Source organism: Lactuca saligna, chromosome 8, assembly GCF_052625555.1.
Source record: "Lactuca saligna cultivar CGN05327 chromosome 8, ASM5262555v1, whole genome shotgun sequence".
Lineage (NCBI taxonomy): Eukaryota > Viridiplantae > Streptophyta > Magnoliopsida > Asterales > Asteraceae > Lactuca > Lactuca saligna.
Window position 1 is genome coordinate 206,043,361 of NC_136424.1, and position 11,845 is coordinate 206,055,205.

Sequence of the window (11,845 nt, forward strand, 5' to 3'; positions counted from 1 at the left end):
ACTTTCTCCTTCCATACGGTGCCCCCCATCACCTACTCAAACCGGGCACCAGCTGCACCCTCCGATAACCACACTCAACAACCGAGAATTACCCATGATGCCTTACTGCTCCAATTCTCATCTTTCACTTGACTCATATGGCTATAAAACCACGAACCATCGGATCCCCGATCCGAATTCCACTCTATTCATCCCAAGTCGACCGAAAGACCCATTCTTCCATTTCGGAGCAACTCCCCCGAGTTCTCCTCTTGCAATCACACACACATGCTGATCTAGCTCTAGCACCCTCAGGTTTGGATAACCTAATACACTGATGACATCCTCAAGCATCCTTCCAGGATGAACCGCTGATATGTACCCAAAACCCTGATCAGAATCTCACTGAGAGACCAAGACTCTTTCTCTGTATCCCTTCCGAACCCCTCTCCCTGGCTCTACGCCGCAGTATTCCCTCCGCGCCCTGAGCAACATATCAAGTCGAATGAGCTTTTATACTACCGCCGCAACACACTACTCAAAGACCATCGACGGACCATTCCAATCGTAAGTCTACACTGCCGCTTTTTACTTCCGTGAATTCGCACTCCCTTTTCAGAATTTCATTCCTCCCTCTTTCCTTACCAAGGAAACCACTCGTCCGCCCAATCACCATGACAGGCACTATGGTGCTCATCCCACGCTACATTACCTCTTTAAAGCGTTCTCGACATCCATGCATCACCACTACTCTGACTCTCATCGCAGGGACTTTCAAGCCCATGCACTACCTCCACTGCTCAAAATTGCTACCCGGGGCCAGACCTCCTAATGTAATCATACTGCAACATACGCAACCCATAACCTCGAACTGATCCAACAATACTCGCAGAGTCTTCAGCATGACTAGACCGCCTCCCCTGGCCTTCAGCCAATCTGGACCACTCTCAGAACCTTCAGCCGACCTGACTGGACCGTCCTCCAAGCCTTCGGTCTGACTGGTACGCCTACCAACCTTCAGTCAATCCGGACCGCTCAACTAACATTCATCATTCCGAACTATCCCTTCGGGAAATCCTCCCGTGCATACCGTTCTAGCCCTCTAGGGGTTCCGAACTCTATCTCCATCATACATACTCGATCCCGGCCTGCTCCCATGCCTTCCACAATCAACTGCTCTAGGTCTGTATTCCGCCCCGCACGCCTGTTACTCACCCATATGAGCCCGCTCTCGACTGATAGAAATACCACTGAATTCCCTAAGCAACTAAACAACCTCTCAGGCCCAACGATCATCCGGAGAATTTCCAATTCTCCCCCACTTAAGACACTGGCCATTAATCACCGGTCGCCATCACTGATCTCCCAAAGCAACCTTGCAGACAATCAACACTTACATGCAAAAATGTTTTTCACCAGTGCCAACAACTTTCATACAAATCATGTTTCCACGCTGCAAAACCCGCTCGAAAGGAACCCAATCTTCAACTATCCATTCCTCAGACTGCAGAATCTACCCGGCCTTCAAACCAACGCCGCATCCGCCACTGATCCTCAAAAAGATAATCAACGATAGCTCGAAGTTCTAATCCATAACCATAACGATCCTTCAGGGAACAAAGGATACCAAAACGAAATCCCGATCACAACTCGCCAAACCCTCAAGGAACCACGGATACCACACGAAAACCCGAAACGCAATTCCATAACTAACCAACGAAACCAACAGATAACAATACTCCACAACAATCATAAATAATCAAAAACAGCAGAAAGAACATACCCGTAGCAGCAAGCTGTAAAACACGTCCCTAAGCCCTTGGGGGCTCCGCTCCACCCTGACCTCCACTTGTGATCCTCAACGTAGCCGGTGCTGGAGCCTGCACCGGTCCTGCAGCAAGCCGTGGACAGTTGACCTTCAAATCTCCAACCTGATGACAATGATAGCATATCCTCAAATCCCGAACCGGCACTGATTGCCGACAATCCCTCGCATAGTGTCCCTCCTTTCCGCACTTGCGGCATGCTCCACCGGACCGACAAACCCCGGCGTGACCCCTTCCACACTTTCCACAGACATGGCTACCCTGATCTCCCATCCTGGAATCAACGGTCTTAGACCGTTTCGTCACCGGCTGCGACTGAACCGGAGCTTGCCTCAGCTCACGCATCTGCAACTCAATCTCTAACTCACGCCGCCTGGCGGCCTCCTGTAACTCCAGCAAAGTCTCGCACCTCTGCGCAGACACAAACTGTCTGATGTCTCTCTTTAGCATACTCAGATATCGGGACATCTGAGCCTGCTCCGAAGCAAACTCAGGGAAAAACATCGCCCACTCAGTAAACATCCTGGTGATTTCCATCACCGACTCCGAATCCTGTTTCAGCTCCAAGAACTCCTGAGCCAACCTCTCCCTCTCGACCTGCGGAACATAACGAGTGCTGAACATCTCTCTGAACCGATCCCATGAAATCGCAGCTCTCTGCGCATCCGAGTACGACCCCGTGGTCAATCTCCACCAATCCTTTGCCCCGAGCCTTAACAGGTTCAGAGCACACCTCACCCTCTGATCAGCAGGGCATGAACACGTGAAGAAACATCCCTCCACATCTGATAACCATCTCATAGCAACGATCGGATCCTGAACTCCATCAAAAGTGGGAGGCTTCGTATTATCGAAGTCCCGATACTGGAAACCTCTACTGGCTCCTCCCCCTGCCGCTGCTACTGCTGCGGTAGCCACGGCGGCAGCCGTCTCCGTGAGAGCCGCATAGCGCTCATCAAAATACTCCACCATGGCGGTCTTGATCGACCCAAACAACTCCGGCAGCTCAGCGCGAAACAATGCAGCAACCTCATCATGCAGGATCTCACGAATCCTCGCATCCAACTCGTGCGTACTCATCTGACTGACAACCTCGGGCTGAACAGACCCACCCGGAACTCCCTCTCATACTCCTGATCCTGACCCGGATCCACTCCCAGCGTGCCCTGAAATCTCCATACTGAAAATAAAACACCAAATCTCAGACATATTTCACTATCCCGGGAACCAGCTCTCATCCCAACCCTAGAGGTCATGGTTTCCCTGACACACGTATGAGTCCGTGCTTTCAGTAGTACGGGCCCATACTACCTTCCACACCTACCCATATTTATATGAAGTACTCCCACAACACCCTAACGACATACATAACAACGCTCTATCCTCACAACTAGAGGAACACTAGAAATCTCTCACAACGAACCCTAGGCTAGCAGGCATCAGAAATCAGGCAACTCATCAATAAATCCTGAAGATCCCTAGCCTAACTCTAGCATGCTGTTCTATCAAATCTCAATAAAACAATTGTCATGTATGGTATTTTGGGGTTACTTACTGGCTTCGGCTGATCGTACCTTCGCGTCCTCCTTTACTTATTTTGAAAAACATTTTAAATTCTCTTTTGAAAACCCTCCTCGATTTGAGACTGGAGTCACACAAGGGTTCCTCCAATTCACTCAAACCAAGGCTCTGATACCAACTTGTAACATTCGAAAAATACAACAAATTTAAATTTTTCAAAGCAACCCGATTTTTATTAAAATGTTTACAAAAGGTTTTCAATACAATTCATTTAGAGTGTTTCCAGGATCACGTTACTACAAAATCATGAGGAGCGGTACGATCGCGCCTTCGCCTTGCCACAGTCTCCTGAAGAACCTGAAAAACATTAAATCACAACTGTAAGCCCGAAAGCTTAGTGAGATACCCCCAAAATACCAACCACGAATACGCCCTTCCAGGCTGCGACCTTCCGGTCCAGAACATATAAAACATACATAACATAATAGAACATAGAACAACCATGCATATCGGGTCTATTGTGTGACTGGTCCGCCGTATCGGGCCTTCAGTCCATCGGATCCATCCTCCAGGTCTAGTCATGTCCTTTGAGTCTACAGTAGGGTTGGTCCACCTGCATCGGGCCTTCAACCCACCTGGTCCACTCTCTGAGTCTACAGTGTGACTAGTCCGCCCGCTTCGGGCCTTCAGTCGGCCTGGTCCACTCTCCGAGCCTCGGCATGTCTGGTCCGCCCTCGTGGGGCCTATAGCCTATCCGGACCGCTCGCTGGGCCTTCGGAACAACCGGTCCGCCCTGGGTATCTTGGCCTACAGCACAAAGCAGGACCCGCCTCAACCCATCTCCAGTCCAAACAACCATGTGCACAAAACATACATTCATATAACAGTCATAGTCAACAAACCGAGCAAGCAGATCACATAGCATATCATTACCCTAAACGGGTTACTGACCTAACCGGTCACTAGCATAGCATCACTCTGTATATCGGGAAACTGACCTTAACAAGGTCTCCTAGCATGTTCAATCCTAGCTACCAGGATGCAGACACATCAAACATAATAACTATACCCGAATCTCAATCCAATAAAGGGCCGGCCTTGGTGCCTTAGACCCTGTTGATATAGTGAGGATAACTCACCTCGAAACTGTAGGCTGAAAGGATAAAGTCCTGCTACTCCGAACTCTGACACGAACTCCTCCACTGAACATCAAAACATACAACTCAATAAATACCCTTAATTACCAAAATACCCCTGGAAGACAACTGGTCAACCTTGGACAAGTCAAAGTCAACCCCTGACTGACACTACTCGCCGAGTCAACGTGATGTCTCGCCGAGTCCATATGCTCAGAACTTCCTTCAATCAGCGACCCAACTCGTCGAGTCACCCCAAGACTCGTCGAGTCCAACAACTCTGAGTCCACTTGCACCCAACTCACCGAGTCATCCCTTGACTCACCGATTCATCGACTCAACCAGAAATATTGGGACTTCCTCGACAAGAGTCGCCGAGTCCAAGGCTATCTTCAACCTACTCGCCGAGTTGTTCTTCCAACTCATCGAGTTCCAGGCCATCTTCAAGCAACTCGTCGAGTCCACCCATGTGACTCGTCGAGTACCACCGGTCTGAATCCATACAGAAGCATCTCAGGCCATGCAATTGATCCAAAACATAGATCCAACCTCCTACAATCCATCCATCACGTAAAGTGGAAAACTTTACGTGAATCTAAGGAGATCTAATCCTTATTCACCTTAGAACCAAGGTTTGGGACATGGTGGCTTCACTAAGCACTCAAACATAGGAGCTTTAATGCACTCTAGGCCTTCAATATTCCAGATCTGAGGTAGCAACCTCAGATCTAACCTCCAAACTCCAAAACATTCCAAGATATACTCCCCACAAACCCCAAAATGATGAAAATAGGAAGATACAGCCCAAGAACGAAAGTATTACCTCCAAAAGATGCCTCAATAGCAACCAAACTCGAATCCAAGCAAAGCCCTTTGATCCAAGCCACTTCTCCTTCAAGATCTCTTCAAACAACACCTCTCCAAGCTCTAATTGGCTCAATAATGGGACTCTCCACGAATTTAGGATTTCTGGAACTCAAGGGGGAAATAAGGGAGGCTGTGGAGGGGTATAATGCTCTTTATATAGGGCTCAACCTCGAAAATTAGGGTTTTCTCCATACAACACCTACTCGCCGAGTCCATCTTTGGACTCACCGAGTAGGCCACTAGACACGCGACCATAGCCGCGACCTGACTCGCCGAGTCTATCCATGGACTTGCCGAGTCACCCTCCGAAACATACACTTTTAGCCCTTCAACTCTACTCTTGCGATTCCGGGATGTTACATTCAACCTTTATTGGTTAGAGATAATAATTTTCCTAAATACATTTCTGGTACACGATGCTAAACATATTGCATCCTTCAAACTAAGCGAGGTCATGTTTTTGTTCCATGATTTCACTAAACTAAGGGAGGCCACAAATGCACTATAACGTGTATTGGCTCAACTAAATATTTGAGCTCTTACGGATCATCCCATATAACACTAGCAACTACGAATCAAATTATTATTACTACATTGAATTATTAAAAATTTCAAAATTTACCAAATTATCTAGCAATTTACTTGTTCTACCCCCTACCCGACACTTAGTTCATACAATGCCCTCATTGTATGCTTAAATTAATATAAAAATTTAGAGAAAGGAGAAAAGGGAACAAACTCCCCTAGGATAGTGGCGTGATCAACTCCAAAAGTGTGGAAAAAATATGTGCATCTTGAATACAGACTTGGAGAAATAGAAACTTAGATGTTGAACACGCGAGATAAGTAATGTACTGGCAAAATATGGAATCGAGTCTTCTATCTTGAACAAATGTAGTGTAGAAAAACGTGCAAAATGAACAGATAAATGTAGGAAAGCATACACCACATTGCATGGGAGAGAAAATGAGCCATGATTATCTTCATAACAATCCCAAAAAGAAAAATGGTGGTGAACCACATAATGAATACGGAAAAATAAGACTCCTTAGTGAAAACGGTAAAGTCACGACATGAGTTTATGAAGATTCATGTTGTGAATTCTATTGGAAGCGGGTTTTGGAATGTCACCAGACACTGACTCACGACGTGAATAACAAAGGAGTCACGACGTGAAAACTGGAATCTCAGAAATATTTTTATTCCAATCTTTCTTTCAATTCTTATATTTAACCCCATGTCTTAATGGGTTAAGATTCTTCTAACCCTATTAATTCTGACTCTCCTCTCTAACTTTCTTCTCACCTGACTCACCCCATACTTCAATTAAATTATGGGTCTCGACTCTCGACTTCAAACACTCCCGGCTAAACACATATGCATTCATATCTTGACATCCTTTGCATGCACTCCTAGCAATGCTGAAAAATAACAACTAAGAAAGAGAAAAGAAAGTAACATAATATCTTACTAGTTTTACAATCCAAAACAAGTAAAAATAAAAACAAGATAAAACTAAAATAATAAAACTAAAATAAACGATCAATCATCCCCGTCATCCTCATTCACCCCGCTAGTGCCTGCTCCATCGCCTCCATGTCCTCGATACTCTGTCCACCTCAGGAAAATTGGGTAATGATACCCAAGGTAAGGCGGCTACTCCACATGGAAATGTTGAACAATGTTTTCCATAGTACCCCCAATCCAGTTCATGCTCAATGATAATTGGTCAAAATACCCATCCATATCGTCCCCAATTTGGGATCCTAACGCGGGTGCGGGTGGATGCATTGGTTGCCCCCTTTCTCCTCTTCCTCTCACATTTCTGTGCCTCGGACGTGGTTGTGGTTGTTGTTCTGGTTGTGTATCAGGCTGCTCCTCACCCTCATTACCCTCATCATCGGAAGGTACTATCCCCCAATTGTGACCCAAAGTTTCTGACAACCCACATGGTCTCCAAATACCCCATGCCAAAATCATGCTCATCCACACAAGTCATAGAACGAGTAATATCAGGGAAAAGAAAATGATATGAGCGTGCCAGATGCATAATAAATTGCCCTCCACATATGGGTCTCCCTGGGCGAGAACTAGCTGCTGACCCGGCCAGAAAACGTGCCAAAAAATAAGGAATGTTGCAACACACTCCTGGCGGCAAGATACACCATAGGATGAATAGATTCTTCTTGGTTACTTTATCTCCATGCCTCCTATGATTTATGGAGAATGTGATGAAATGGTGGATTAAACGGTGGATAGGGGACCGAATACTACTCTCGGTAGATAACCTAGAATTAAAAATCTTGGATGCATTACCATGCTAGAAAGCGTATCCAGTGACACCCTCCGTGTACCCTCTAGCCGCCTCGCTCAAAAACATACCAAATTCGGGAGTCATTGCCTCTTGTCGATCATATATGCCAAACCTCCAAGCAAATTCAACGAGGATGCACTCCCGATACTCACCCCTTAACAGGCATACTAAAGCTTGTGGCCAATGCGGGTCTTGAACAGTCTTCTGGAATGTTACTGTTGAGAAAAAATCAACACAAAATTCCTTATATATGCGCTCTTGGATCCGAAACAGGTTGCGCCATCCAGAATAAGTGAATGAATACCCATTTCCAATAAACATTTTTGATAAAAACGGGGACAGCCGGTCCACTAGCCTGACTTCCCTCAACTGTGTCCAATTAATTATTGGAGTAACTGCAATTTATCGGTTGTAGAGCCACCCTAATTTGTTTGGTTAAGATGTCGCGGTACATTGTTGTGGGAAAATTGTAAAACGGGTGTAAACTTGCCACTCCAAGAGGTGCCTCCCTTCTATTACCCATATCAAACTCGGTTTGCCTCCCGAGAAGCGCTTCTTTTTGAGGAGTCTTGAGCTGGACTCTATGCTTCCTACGTTGAATCATCTGAAGAGACCACCACTAGGAGCTTTTGTTCCTTGAAACACTTTTTGTAAGCTTGAACTTGTCTTTTGTACGCCTTTTTTGAATTTTTCTTTTTAGCTTTTACCTCGTCTCTATCAAGCTTGCATTTGGTTCCTTTAGTTTCTTCCTTGCACTCCACAGCATCCTTCTCTTCCTTCACCACTGGATTTGTTGCTTTTGAGGTAACCTCTTCTTCATCACTCATCATCTCATCATCTTCCTTACTCACCTAAGAAGTTGGACTCATGTATGCAACGACTTTAACTAAATATGGAACAGATGCTCTGGGTTTTGTTCTTTTAACTTGATGAATTATCTTGATTTATTCTTCCATGAGCTTCTCTAATTATTCAAGTTCATTATCTTCATCAATGTTGAAAACCTCTTCTTAAGCATGATCCCCTTGAAAGCCATTTTCTATCCTAAAAATTTCTTTTTCATTTCTAACCGTCAAGGTGAGCTCAGACTCGCGTATATCAACAAGGGCTTCAGCAGTGTTAAGTAATGGGTGACCATGAATAATCGGTACATTGGGATCTTCTTTCATATCCAATACCACAAAGTCTATTGGAAAAATGAAATTTCCAATTTTTACTAAAATATCTTCCACAATGACCCTGGGTTGTGTCACTGAACGGTTCGTCATGTTAATAGTCATCCTTGTAGCCTTCAACTTCTGAATATCCAACTTTTGACAAAATGAATAAGGCATCAAATTTATGCTAGCCCCAGAATCAGCTATAACATAAACCTTCGTGTTGTTCCCAAACTCACATAGAAGAGTGAGTCGTCCAGTTTCCCCCATCTTCTTAGGTATGTCTCCCAATACTGCCCTTGAACTTTGCTCACTTAGAATAACCTTAGAATTCTTCTTTAGTTGCTGACGAGTGACTATCAAGTCTTGTAAAAAAATTTCATATTCGGGAATTTCGGATAACGACTCGACAAAGGGAGTATTAATCATGATATCCTTCACATGCTTAATAAACTCTATATATGCTCTCTTTTCAGTGGACTAAGGGCAGCTCGGGAAGGAAATGGAAAAGGTGGTTGATAAGCTGAAACAGGGATGGAATTTTTCTGTTTAGACAGAGCCCATGATGTGAGCTTAGCGGGCTGACGTCTGAACTCGGTATTCCAGCAGTTTCTTCATTTTTGAGTCTTGGCTTCTTTGGCTTTGGATCGGGCTGTTGTGGCTCCACCTCTAATGCTTCTAGGAACTCAGAGATGGCCTCTTCTTTAGTATCTATGGCCATTACGTGAGATTGGGTCTTATTTTCAGGATTTTTCGGGGACATCTTCTCATGAACCAAAGTGGTTAGTTGACCAAGTTGGACTTCAAGATTATTGATGGAGGCTTGTTGATTTTTTTATTAAAGCTTGATGTGCTATCATCAATGCGTGATGATTCTTCATCAAAGTTCTTTGTTCATCAATAGAGGAATCAGCAGCCTCGTGTCTCTTTTCTGAAGATTCCATAAACTTAAGTAACATGGTCTCTAGATCGGGTTTCTTCTCAGTTGGTGGTTGTTCTTTTTGGTAGAAGCCTCTACCATTTTGTTTATATTTTTCCTCCTTTTGCTTCTTGTATTCATCATAAGGCAGCCACTCCTTCTTTGGTTTCCTCTAATCTTCATCATACTCGTCCCCACTCGAATAGCAAACTTGAGCTTTCTTGTTTCCATATTCGTCCAAGTTGCAATCTTTTGTCAAATGTGGACCACTACATCTCTCGCAACCAACTCGAATTGCATGAATTGATTGGTCCATTTGTGTTAATCTCCTCTCCATAGTGTTAAGCATTGCCATCACCATAGCCATCTCTTCAGGTTGTGCACCCCAACTCCTTTAATGCATTCATTCCTTGGGCTATGATATTCACGAGAGTGTTTTGCGAATTCTTCAATTAATTCCTTGAATTCGCCTAAAATTTTCTTTTATAAGTGGTCCTTGAGAATCAAGGAGTTATCTTGTCATCACATTTACCCCGTTATAAATATGGACAGCTCATGTTGAATGTTAAGGTCATGTTGAGGACAATTCCTTAATAACCCTTTGTAACGTTGCCAAGCTTCGTAAAGTGACTCCCCCGGGTTTTGCTCAAAATTGGCTATTTCGTTTTTAAGTTTAGCAATCTTGGATGGTGGATAGAATTGGTCTAGAAACTGCTCACGCATTTAAGCCCAGGTAGTTACTATACCGGGTGGGAGTGCTTTTAACCAATCATTTGCAGCTCCTTTAAAGGTAACGAGAAGCATCCTTAGCAAGACGGTGTCTCTATTAACATTTGGGACATTGAAGTAATCAGTAATGTTAGTTACTTCATCTAAGTACTTGAACACATCCTCATGATCCTTTTGTCACACCCCAAAACCATGAATGGCAGAAATGTTCTGGGGTGGAGGACTTCATGTAAAGTATCACAACACAGTATAACAGTAAATAAGCAAACAACACCATCCATTGCATTAAATATATGTAATTTTAATACAAGTGTGTTCTTTACAGTTATAGACACCAAAAATAATGTAAATCAAAATAATAGGATGAGTCTTGGATGCGCTCCATCTTCTCAAAAGATGGTATCGGTACCTGCCTACTGATGACCTAAGAATACAAGTTATTTTGAAAGAGTTTATCAGCATAAAGCTGGTGACTCATAAGTATTTTAGTGTCGGTGGTTGTTATCAAAACGTTTGAACATATCTCAAGTGTAACTTTGTAAAATGTATGTAAATGTTTGTAAGTATTTGTAAAAGTTTGAATCTCTCAGAAAAACCTATATTTTCTATTAAAGTAGCCTTCTACCAAGGCTTAACTGTTTTGTATGTTCGTTTACTGTAAAAGTGTGTAATTTACTCAAGTGTAACTATCATTCTCAAAATATAGTTTGTACATAAATGTTTAAGTTAAAAGATCACTAATTTTGTAAAGAGTAAATTAATGTAGTACTGTAGTGTTGTATTATAGGAACTACTGCTGTACTAACTACCTTAAACCGGATTTATATTAAGGCATCATGTGATTAATTGCACCATACTATTGACTGGTAACAATGACATATGAATGGTCATAAAACGGAATGACGTTTGGCACCCGCAGACCTGCAGGTCCGGCTGTAGCTAGCAGCAAGGTGTAGGATTGTCAATCCAGTATAGATCTATACGCAAACTCACGCTCTCCCTCCAAGAGAATTCTGGCTACAACTCGGGCCATGACATTTAAGGCATGCTCCGATACAGTGGATCACAATTGTTAACGTATTTATCGTTGTATACGTTCTTCTCTAGTATAGTTGTATATGTTCTTCTCTAGTATAGTTGTATATGTTCTCTTTATAGTATAGTTGTATATGTACTCATAGTAATGTAATGTATATGTTCTCTTAGTAATAAGTATTGACTCATGAATGAACTGACTCATTGATCTAGAAATTGTAGTAGTATGATCCTGTGTTACCCCGATGGTAACTTACTAATGATGAAACTAATAAGCATGAATATGGAAGTACCTTTTTATGTCTATATATGTACAATTGATATATAATTAATATTGAAACGACCTTCAGACGACTACCCGA

The 11,845-nt window shown here is 43.5% G+C and overlaps 1 non-coding gene across 1 annotated transcript; it reads left to right on the forward strand.

Moving 5' to 3' along the window:
- Window positions 1-10,287: 10,287 nt before the first annotated feature.
- LOC145013488 (small nucleolar RNA R71) lies at window positions 10,288-10,394 on the forward strand. The gene has a single exon (XR_013665044.1). It is a non-coding gene; the product is annotated as a small nucleolar RNA R71 (small nucleolar RNA).
- Window positions 10,395-11,845: the final 1,451 nt, after the last annotated feature.